The following is a 12,105-nucleotide window of genomic DNA, read 5'->3' on the forward strand; positions in this document are numbered from 1 at the left end:
GTTCTTTCTTCATATATTTTTAGAAGTAATAACTTCAAATCCCAGCTGTCAAACAGAAAATTGAAAGAACTCCGTTAATTGACAGTTTTTTTGATCGAGTAACCGCAAAGGAAATTGTTTTCAGTAATTCATCGAAGTCGTAATCCCACGGGATCCTGGATTTAGTATGTTTGTGGTTTTTATTAGGGTCGTGTTTTTGATTTAACGAATAGGGAACAATGTATAAACGTCCTTATAGAGGTAGGGCATTGGTTCCTAATAAATATAAATCTAATTTGCTAATCCAAAAAATATACCACGTTCTAGTATTTAAATTATCGACGGTTATTTTTAGTACCAAATTCTTTGATAATATTTATAAAAAACTTTTTATTTTTCTTATTTAAAATTCCATCTTTCTCTAATACATAATAACATTGTTTATTTAAAAGAGATTTGTTATCAAGATAACAACACCATATATGGTTTCACGACTTGGTTTTAATGTTTATATTTGAGTAAAGTTTCAATAATAAAATCCATAATTGTGGTCAATTTGATATGTGATTGCCGTATCATGATAATTGTACAAAAATATAATGACGATTTGGTTATATCACCTAATTTCGAATCCATTCTCATCGGCGCCATGGCTTAGTTGGTTAAAGCGCCTGTCTAGTAAACAGGAGATCCCGAGTTCGAATCTCGGTGGTGCCTAGTTTTTTCCTATTTATAGTTTTCTTTATTTTATTTTTTGTGTTATATTTAAATAATATTTATATATTGATTTTGTATCATAAGTATAATTTATTTATTATTTACTAGGCAATGAACATAAAGTAACATTAAATAATATTAATTTATTATTAAACAACAATGTAAAGAAATCAAATGTTGTGAATATGAATATAATGAAGTTCAAATTGAAACAGCAAGGTAATGTAAACACATTCTTAGTAACAATATCTTGAATAAATGTTATGTTTCTAGAGAAAGAGTACCGAGAGTTTTTTACGCCCGCTTTTTCTCTCGGCCTACACCCTCTTGTCTTCTTTGCCGATGAGTAGGGATGCCTGTAGGCATCCCGTCTACAATAATACAGGTATCACTTATTCCACGTCATTAAATTTGAATCTACAGATTCCTGTATTATTATTATTATTGTACCATAATAAACATATTTAATTTTTTTAAATTTATTTTTTGAAATTCAAAGTGAATACATATTATTATAAGATTTTTTTTATAACGAATTATAAATAATGAATGATATTATATTATTTTTAACGTAAAGTTTTAAAATTGTATTAAATGGAGAATTAAAAAAAAAGTAAAAATAGTAAAAACTAGGCACCACCGAGATTCGAACTCGGGATCTCCTGTTTACTAGACAGGCGCTTTAACCAACTAAGCCATGGCGCCGATGAACGTGACTTTTAAAATTGCGGACATAATATTGTGAAAAGAATAGAAGACCCAGATCGAATCACCGATGATTTTATCCCTTTACATAGTGTACATATTTATATTTAAAGTACTTTTAATTATTAAGCCTTATTAGACATATTTTTATGTTAATATTAAAGTTTTGATAATACTGATATTACCGACTTCTAATATGCCGTTCATGACCTATAATTCAATAAGTTCAAGCATAATTAAATAACATACCAATATTTATTTATTTATATTTATGTCGTAAATCTACTACTTAAATATCAATTGTGCATTGTTCCAAGTACCTCAGAGTAAGAAAGAAATAAGAAAAATCTTGACAATAGTTATGACTAAATAAATAAACATGCCCAGAAAAACCGTAGTTGTTATATAGAAAAAACATTTTTCCCTTAAATTTAAAATGCCTGCTAAAAACTTCGAGCAATGTTTATATTACATTGAAAATAAATCGGGTGATGGAAGTTTATCTTTCCCTTTACCGAAGTACTTAGGTACGTAATAACGGGATCAATGTTTCGGGCAACCATTAATAATGCAATGTAGATAATCCCCGAACACGTTTCATACATGACAGGCTTCTGTATTGTGACCGTAATTTCAGTTTTACGTGGATTTTTTAAAAATAGTGCAATAGATATTTGTATATAGATTGCTTAATACTTTATCTTTATCGTATATATAAATGTGAAACTAATTTTGTTAGTGCAAATGCTTAATAAATATATATTCATCATTGCTACTACTTAACACGAAAAAGTTATTGTATATAGTTTGTTACACTCATGTTACCTATTTTATAACTATTTATTTATAATTTGAATTGAGTAGAGAGATCAAATATTGTATGGTGCTACTTGTGGTGAATGGTCGGGCTTGAATTCGTGTATGCGGTGATGTTAGTTATTTCGACTATTATATGTATTTGCGTGTTGTTCACACTATAATGTAATTGCGTGCTCCTATTTCACCATGCCTACTGCTGATAGAGGACAAATCTCGGTTTTTTATTTTTTTATTAATTATTAACTACTTAAGATGTCATGTGGAACATGGTGTAATGGTTGCAGCTCCTTACAAACATTTCGTAAAACAAAAAACTTGGCGATAAAAAACAGTGGCGGAGAGTTTATTGCCAATTCTTCTCGTCCGTTCTACGCCCTTGATTTGAGAACTGGCAGTAAATGTAAAATTAGAAGCATTTAATATGTATTTCTTTAGCGACGTTCATAAGTGTACATTGTGTTACCTTAATTAATAAATGATTTTTAATTTGAATTTATGTCCGATTACAATTTCGTAGTAAAGTTTTGTCACATTAAATATTTTATTATGGAAAACATATTTATTGGTCCCAGGAATGGTCACACTACAACTGTGCGATATATACACAAAACCTCTATCTATTGTTTTTGTTCTGCAAGCTCCAACAGCTTTGAATGGTCTATAAAAAAATCTGCTGGGTGCAAACTGTGTATCGAGTTCGATTCCCGATGGGGACGCGAATTACAATTTAAATATTTATGTTTACGATTGATCAATACTCTGAAATATTCTGGATTGGAACGGATATGGATAAGGATTGGGTCAAAGACATTAAATCACTTAAGGTAATGGGCAATTAAGCTTTCTTATATCTCGTCTGGTTAGATTAAGGAGAAGGCCATAAATTCATAGTCCTGAATATGCTGTTGGGCATTTTATTAAGAGAGTAAGCTAAACGAATAAAACAGCTGACTTGAAGATTCTCCATTCGTTTTACCTGTAATTGATTACGAATGAAAAAGGAATCAGCATTTTTTCACCGCTACGAACTTTGCAGATTAGGGCTATAAAAATACTCTTAATTATTATTATTTATTTTCTCACAAAAACTTAAACTTAGGACATAAGCAAGTATCAGTTCTATTCTTACTTTTGTATATGGAAAAAGCTAGTCTGTGAGACTGATGCCTGCTAAAGGTGTAAGTACCTGTGTTACTCTGAAGAGTTCCGTACGTCACGTCTTAATTTCTTGACAAATCAAATAAAATCCACCATATTTTAATTTATTGAACAACAAAATAAGCTGTGATTACAGATTACGATAACTATTAACATTTACATCACATACAATAAAATACATACAACAGAGAAAAAAACAACACAACAGTAAACAGAAATAGATTTAAATATTTACAAAAAGGCTACTTATTTATTGCAGTATAGGAACTGACATGAAGCCAACCTTTTTTCAATTCACTCATCGGACAAATAAAAACTGTTAATCTATGTAGTTCATTATTTATTTCATGTGTGATTATAGTCTTACCCTAGTTAGTAAAGCTTTATTTAAGAGCGCGCTATTACGACAATCACTGATTTGTAGATTTGATTTGATCAAGGTATGTGATGTTTGAATTACAAACTATTAATATAAATTGATCCTTTTCTATAATTTAAATGGTTGACTCTAATTAAAAACACAATATAATATAAATTCATCGATACAAAAAAACACAGTCACCTCTAACTTTTGTCTAATTTAGTTTTTATTCAGCTCTGGCGAGTCAAAAATTAATTGAATTACAGCACATAAGTTTCTCCAAGAGCTTTTACATTTGGCGTTTACTTCATTTTAGTTCCGCGAAACAATATATCGTCCGACTCTTCTAAACGGAACTTCGAGCATACGTTTGTTTCACTCTAAAATAGTCAGTCGCCCTCGCTCCATTGAGACGGGAATGCTACGCTTCTTAGCACCAGCGCTCGACATAATATTATAATTAGCACGAGTAAAATAGAAACCATTCCCGAAAACTAAATTTAACACTTTCGCATTTGTAATTTAGTAAGAATATAAAATAGGTAGTATGGGTTAAAAATAAGGGTGCGTGTACTTATGTACGCGCGTAAGAAGTTATACTTCTTTGGCATTATTGAAAATAGTTTTTGATTGCATGCAAATAATTAATTACAATTAAATAATCAAAGACTGGAAAAGGAGTCCTTATAGTCAATAAAGTTCAGTTTACATTTGAAAATTTAAATAAATAAATATTTATTATAACTTTCTTATTATTATTCAATTATTATTCGAATGTTGTTTTTAAATTATGTCCAATGCCGTAGCATTTTCCGTGGGCAACTTCATTCTGTTAATTTTGTGTCGTAAAATTTCACTCTCATCAATTTTTCATAACGCGCCTAAAGAAGTATAACTTCAAAAAAACAGATGCTACTTTATGATTTGATTGATAATGAAACATATATTATATGTGATATTTTGCTGAGAAGCCTATGCCCAGCAGTGGACGTCAACATGCTGAAACAAATTAAATTTTTATTTTATGGACGGGTAAAATAAGAAAATAAATGCCACAATTCTCTAGCTGTGTCCAGCCATTTTTCGCTTGCCGTCATCGCAATTTCAACTGTCCATCTGTCAAGGCCTCGCTATAATATCTATCGATATATGATCACTATTTTTACTTTTACAGTTGAACATGTTAATAATTATTTATTTTATTTATCTATCAATAGTTTATAAAAAGGAGTTTATAGTAGTGTGATGGAAACAACAACACAACTTATTAACGAATAATATATTGTTTATGGAACGTAATTAATTAAAAATTGCTTCTTAAGTAATTGCAGAACATTGATACAAAACAAGTTGCCTTAAATGAAGCAATCTAAATGCAATCTTGCACTTTCGGTCTTCCCCTATATATCTATTCTACGCCTATTTTTCCATTCCAGGGATAATAAACACACCCTAATGAAATGCAATAAAACCGTCTCAACGCTAAATGTAAACAGCAACTGGATTTGATTACAAAAGTCCGCCAAATAAGGCTTTTATGAAGATTTATTCGGATTATCTTTTTATATTTTTGCGAAAAAATGGCGCACTTTATTCGCCCTGTTAAAATTTTATTCGTCCCTTGATGTTCGCACGGTTGGATGTGGAATGGATTTGCACACCCCCACCCAAAAGGGGAGTAATGAGATTTTTCGCTTTGTCAATATTTTCCACTTGCCTCCATTTTAATCCATGAATAATATTATATAAATGCGTACTTATCTTAAATGCTACGTATACTCTTTATTTCGTCGTCTTCCGTAACGAAAAGTAAAATTTTACAAGAAAATGTTAAAATCAAGAATAAAATGGAAAAAATTAACTTTTTTAATGTTCGAGAAGCCATTACCACATGGTATGATAACGAACAATGTTTATTACTGTCATGGCAAAATGGCGTTGGAATTAAAGAAATAATTTCGAAGTTGTTATAACGTCCTTTGTAATATGTTATCTAAACAGAAAAGGAGTCTTTAGTACTTAATAAAAAAACTATCTTTCATTCCAATATGTATATTAATTTATTGAAGAAGTCAGTTTATAAATGTCATCGGTAAGTATAATGTAAACCTAACCAAAAACATAATAAATAATACAACAGAAAGAAATGACAAGTAAATTATGTTCGTGTTTTAAAATGTGTGGGTACCACGGCACAGTTAATGTCACCTGTGTATATAAATTTGAATTAAAAATAGATTTAGTGCATTAGGGGTTGTAACGAGGGAACTATTAAGCAACTGTTTTCCATCGTGATTTGTGAGCAATCAATAATAGTGATATTTACAGTGATTAGGCCGTGATCGATCAATTTGCTAACCGCCATACCGCCTTGGACATTCCTCGTTGGGCTGTAGTTTAAATATTATTATAATCGTTGCATAAAACTGAAATAGTACAGTGAAGTGATTTTTAATAGTGTCTTGTGGTCATCAAGTACTTTAAAGTATAACATACAGAATATTTTTTGAATCTAAATCGTAATTTGTGTTGTATACGATTTATTCGGCATACAAATAAATAGTTGGTTGGCACTTGGCAAGTTGTTGACAGCATCGTGCACCTGGTTGCTGTGGATCGAGCCTTGACGCGCACATAACTACCATCCGAATATTACGTCTTATAGCATATATATTGTTTTTTTTTTTTTTTTTTTATCAATCTACATTTGAATAATCATAGTTATATTTCATAATGCCTAAGTGTATTGCTTGCTCCAGGGATCTAGACGTAAGTAAACAAATCAGATGTACGAAATGCTTTAGAGGGTGTCACAATAAGTGTGCGAATATAACGTCTGATGTAGAAATCGATTCCTGGACGTGTCCGCCTTGTTCACGCAGAGAACATCGCGGTCAGAGTACCTCTCCTGACAAGGTTCAGGCAGCAACGACACGACGCAATAAAAAGGATACAGGGCTTTGTGACCGCTTCGTATCGAGAGACGATTTGCAAAAGTTAATCACTGAGGGTATTAATCAGGCTATTGATTCCAAACTTGGTCACTTCGAGTCACTGAAAGTGTCTCTCTTTGTCGAGATAAGGGAAGAGATCAATTCTTTCATCAACCCCTTCTTGAAGGAAACTGAGTGTCTAAGAGAAGAAGTAAATAGATTGAAGAATGATATTCAAAGTAATAATTCTATTATAGACGATCTACGATGCCAAATAAATAAGCAACAACAGTGGAACAGAATGAACAATTTAGAGATTGTTGGGCTGCCACAAACCAAGAATGAATCTACTTGCGCCTTAGTAAAAATAATAGCAAAACATGCAGACGTAGTATTGCGGGATGATGAGATCGAATTTGCTAACCGCATACAGCCGAAGCAATCTATGCCAGGCAAAGCAAAAACAATCGTGGTGCGCCTGAAAACACGCGAAATAAAAGACAAAATATTATCTGGCTTACGTAAAAAACGGGGAATCCATACATCTGATATAGGAATGTCAGGGAATTCAAAAAGATTCTATGTAAATGAGCATTTGACCCCAGATAATAAGCATCTTCTTAAAAAGGCGAAAGCGCTGGCAATCGATAAAGGTTTTAAATACGTATGGGTTCGTAACTGTGGAATTTTTTTACGCCGAAACGAAGAGTCCCCTGCTATAACCATAAATTTCGAACGGGATTTGGAAAAAATAAATTGATAAACCTACTTTTATTTGTTAATCATATATATCATTGGGGAGTAGTTGCGTGTTTCATATTAGATTTAAGATATTTCCTTTGTTTTTGCCTCTTTAAATTACTACACGTGATTTTCTGGTTCCATATGGGCCAAAATTTTGTGATGATTTTAACGATACATAAGTTCAATATTAATCTTAGTATTATAGACTACTTAAACTGTTCATTTCAAAACCTAAGATTTCATTGTTCATTGAAATATAATTATAGCACCTTAATAACAAAGCCAAATAACAAAATTATATTAAAAGTTTACACTAAAGTTGGTACAATATCTAGGTATTTCGATGTTTGACAAAAGTTTAACTTTATTTTATCAAAACGTTCGTGGCTTGCGTACAAAATCAAACGAATTTTATCAAAATCTTCTTACTTGTACTTTCGATGTTATTTTAATAACTGAGTCATGGCTTAATAGCAGTTTTTATGATAATGAACTGTGCAGTGATGAGTACCAGATGTTTCGACGTGACAGAAGTAAAGAAACCTCCAGTAAAAATATAGGCGGAGGGCTGCTGATCTATGTATCTCGTTATTTAAAAGCATATGAGAGGGCGGAGTGGAACTGCAATAGTGTTGAAACACTCTGGATAACTATACCCCATAATTCATTGGCAGTCAACGACCGGCGCAGTCTCCATATCGGTCTTGTCTATATACCTCCAGACTCTATGCAGGCTGAAAGACTTGAAACGTTTATTTCCTCGTTTAGCCACATAATGGACACAAATATAAGTGATAACTTTATAATAGTCGGTGACTTTAACCTCCCAAATATTAATTGGACGGCTTTGCGACCCATTCTATTAAAAAAAGGAACATCTAAAATACAAAATGTCTCCGAAATATTTTTAAATGAAATTAATATTTCAGGCCTAAAACAACATAATGTGTCGTCTAATAGTAGCAATAATGTCCTCGATTTAATTTTAAGTAATGTTTCCATCGACAGTTCGACAACTGATATGGCGCTAGTTAAACCAGACATATATCATCCTTGCTTAAAGATCGATGCTACCGACTTAGTTCTATGTAAAACCATCCCAAAAGCACAAATAAAATATAACTTTCGTCGTGCTAACTACGAGGATATTAATAAAGCGTTGTCGAATATTGATTGGGTAAAAGTTTTAATTGGAGGTACTATTGATGAAGTGACAGGTAGTTTCTATGTAATATTAGATAAAATAATTTCAAGTTTTGTCCCTAAAAGCAGGAGTATTGGCAGAAGCAAATTTCCTATTTGGTACTCAAGCTCTTTGAAACATATAATAAAAGATAAATTAAAAGCTCACAAGCGTTGGAAAACTTATAGGAATCCAAGAGATTATGATGAATTTTCGCTGTTACGCGCTAGGCAAAAACTTGTATCTAAGAAGTGCTTTGATATGTATGAGAAGAGTATCCAAAATAATTTGAGTAAGGATCCCAAAGCGCTGTGGTCATATCTGAGAAACAAACGCCAATGTAGCCCAGGCTACCCTAACACAATGATTCTCGGAGATGAAGTCTACTATACAGAAGCAGACGCTTGTGAAGGGTTCAACAGGTTTTTTAAAAGTGTTTTTCAACACCCAGATGATAGTTACAATCTTCAACACCTACCTGAATCCGATTATACATGCAACAAAGTAGTACTGACCGAGGATGAAGTCTGTAGAGAGTTGAAATCTTTAAATATTAATAAAGGTTCAGGGAGTGATGGAATACCTTCAATTTTTCTCCAAAAATGCTATAGACAACTCTCTAAACCCTTGACAAATATATTTAATCAGTCGCTTAATGTATTCTGTAGTTTCCCATCCAAATGGAAAGAAGCCCACATTGTTCCGATCCACAAAAAAGGGTCTAGAAATAAAATAGAACATTATCGACCAATTTCAATTCTAAATTCGTTTGGTAAATTATTTGAAAAATTAGTTAACAAAACGTTGAGTCCTCTTATCCTAAGACAATTACCACATCAGCAACATGGTTTTACAAAAAATCGTTCAACTGTCAGCAACCTCACCGTTCTCACCGAGTACATTTTAAAGGGAATGGATGAAGGAGAACAAATTGATGCGATCTATACGGATTTTGAAAAAGCTTTCGATCGAGTTGATCATGTCATTCTCCTACATAAGCTATTAGCGCTAGGAATCCGTGGGGATCTATACAGATGGATCAAATCCTATGTGACTAATAGAAGGCAGGCGGTAGTAATGGGTGGACATAGGAGCACATTTATAAATGTGACATCCGGTGTACCTCAGGGCTCTATACTGGGTCCGCTGTTGTTTAATGCTTATCTTTATGATATACAGAATTGTTTCAAGTATTCAGAATATCTTATGTTTGCAGATGACAAAAAAATATTTCTAAAAATTAAATCTATAGAGAACTGTGTTCAACTTCAACAGGATCTTAGTAGATTGGAAATTTACTACCAAAGAAATAAACTATCTTTAAATATTGGAAAATGTAGTAAAATTACTTTTACTCGCAAACATAAGAAAATACAATTTTGTTATAAGATAAGAGATACAACAATTAAACAGGTGAATTTGGTTAGAGACTTGGGGATACTACTAGATGATAAGATGTCTTTCTCAGAACATATAGATAATATAACAGAAAAAGCATATAAACAACTTGGATTCGTCAAACGAGTATGCAAATCTTTCAGGAATATAAAATGTATAAAATGCCTGTACTTTGCTTTTGTTAGGAGTACACTGGAATATGCATGCACTGTTTGGTCCCCAACCTACAAGAAATACATTGAAGCAATAGAGAACATTCAAAAAAAGTTTCTTAAGTTTTTAAGTTTTAAGGATTTCCGAAAGTACAGTAGCTATATAGATTCCTGCAAGTACTTTGGTATTGAATCATTGGAATGTCGACGTAAACAATATGACCTTATATTTTTACACGCTATTTGCAATGGTTTAATTGACTGTCCTGACTTATTGCCGCTTTTACTTTTTCACGCCCCTTCTTCACACAATACAAGGCAAACGCAACTATTTAAAATTCCTCGGTTTAATTCAAACTATTTGCGTAACTCAGTCATGCATCGTATACCTTCAGGTTATAATAGGAATTACCAACAAATAGAAATATTTAATGTATCTAAAAAATGTTTAAGAAATGATATAAAAAATCTAGTATCTTTTATTAGATAGAATGGCTTTGTTATTCCTTCTTTATAATAAATGTGTTGTAATGAACTGTGAATCGTAGAATTTAGAATTTACATATATACATATATTCCTTGTAATTTTTTTTTGTTTTTTTTGTATTTGTATAGGTGTAACTGTGTTTCGTGTATGTTTAAATGTGTATTCCATTTTTGGCTCTTGTGTATAGTGTAATTTCTTGAATATTTTATAGTACTTGTAAGTAGCTGTAGGAATACCATTAAGAAAATAAATAAATAAATAAATTTTTTGACAATTATCATTAAATGCAAACGACTTTATTTATTCTAATTATTTCGTAATCCTACAGCTAACATAAATTATGTATTTAACTAAAAACAATTATATTAAACATACAGCCAAATATGGAATCCATAATATATACAAAAAGGTTCAACCATTTACAAAAGGAAAAAAACAATAAAAATGATTAAATATACACTTAGCTAACCTAATTCGGATGTGTTGTGTGATGGTGTGAAAGTGAGGGTATGTATGGGAGGGTGTGTATGTGGTGTGTGATGTAGGTGATTTGATTATTTATAAACGTACAATAGATAAGCCCTAATTATCTATTGTATATTTGGTACCAATTTCCCTGAAAATACGTGATTATACAATAAGTAATTGAGGCATTAAGCTCATTTATGGGTAAAGTGGTTTTACGTGAGTGTTATTGTATGAGTCAAGGCTGTACATTTTGCTCACTCAGGCTTTCTTAGTTTTATAAGCGTGGCGATTACCAAAATCGTCCGAGTTACTCCTCGAGAGTATAGCCAAACGCAAGTACTCTCATCAGCAATTTCATTGCATAGCACTTCACTTAACATTTAATTATTTAGTATTAATTTATTATTCATTGTACTTGAGTGGAATAATATCCTTTATTATTTAAAGTATTCCGACCCCGGAACCGTACAGTTATATTTTAATAAATATGACATAACAATAGACTTTAAAGATAGTATCAATATGTTATCTGTCAACTTGAGACACTTTCTCGCTGACCACAACTGCTGAAAAGCTTCATAAACGCTAAGTTTAGTCGCGTTATAGGCGAGACTGGTGCCGCATTATCAAAATATTTTTAATTGCTGTATTTCTATTAAGCAGTTTGTTTCTTTGCTACTGCTGTACTTTTTCGAACTAGTAATACACAATTCACATATAAGCTAGCTTAGTATATTTTCTTATGTAAGTTAATGTATATTGTTAGGTAGAAATAAATATCTTAGACCGTATGTCAAAATTATTGTACTAATTTGAAGACGCATTTGTATCCTTTAACAAAGTTGAATGTAAATAAAAATTTAGAAAACTGATTAAATAATATATTTTCATTTGATGTACTAAAGAGACGTAAGATGAGTGAAACCAGCTTTACAAAACATCAGGGAGCTAAAAAGAGTTATTGCGAAAGAGTGGAAACGTGTTCCTCAAAATGTAGTTAA

At 31.7% G+C, this 12,105-nt stretch overlaps 2 non-coding genes across 2 annotated transcripts; one reads left to right on the forward strand and one right to left on the reverse strand.

Moving 5' to 3' along the window:
- Positions 1-622: 622 nt before the first annotated feature.
- Positions 623-696, forward strand: Trnat-agu. Its single transcript has one exon. It is a non-coding gene; the product is annotated as a tRNA-Thr (tRNA).
- A 631-nt stretch (positions 697-1,327) lies between these two features.
- On the reverse strand, positions 1,328-1,401 carry Trnat-agu. Its single transcript has one exon. It is a non-coding gene; the product is annotated as a tRNA-Thr (tRNA).
- Between the last annotated feature and the right edge of the window lie 10,704 nt (positions 1,402-12,105).

This window comes from Pieris napi, chromosome 17, assembly GCF_905475465.1.
Source record: "Pieris napi chromosome 17, ilPieNapi1.2, whole genome shotgun sequence".
NCBI classification, from domain to species: domain Eukaryota; kingdom Metazoa; phylum Arthropoda; class Insecta; order Lepidoptera; family Pieridae; genus Pieris; species Pieris napi.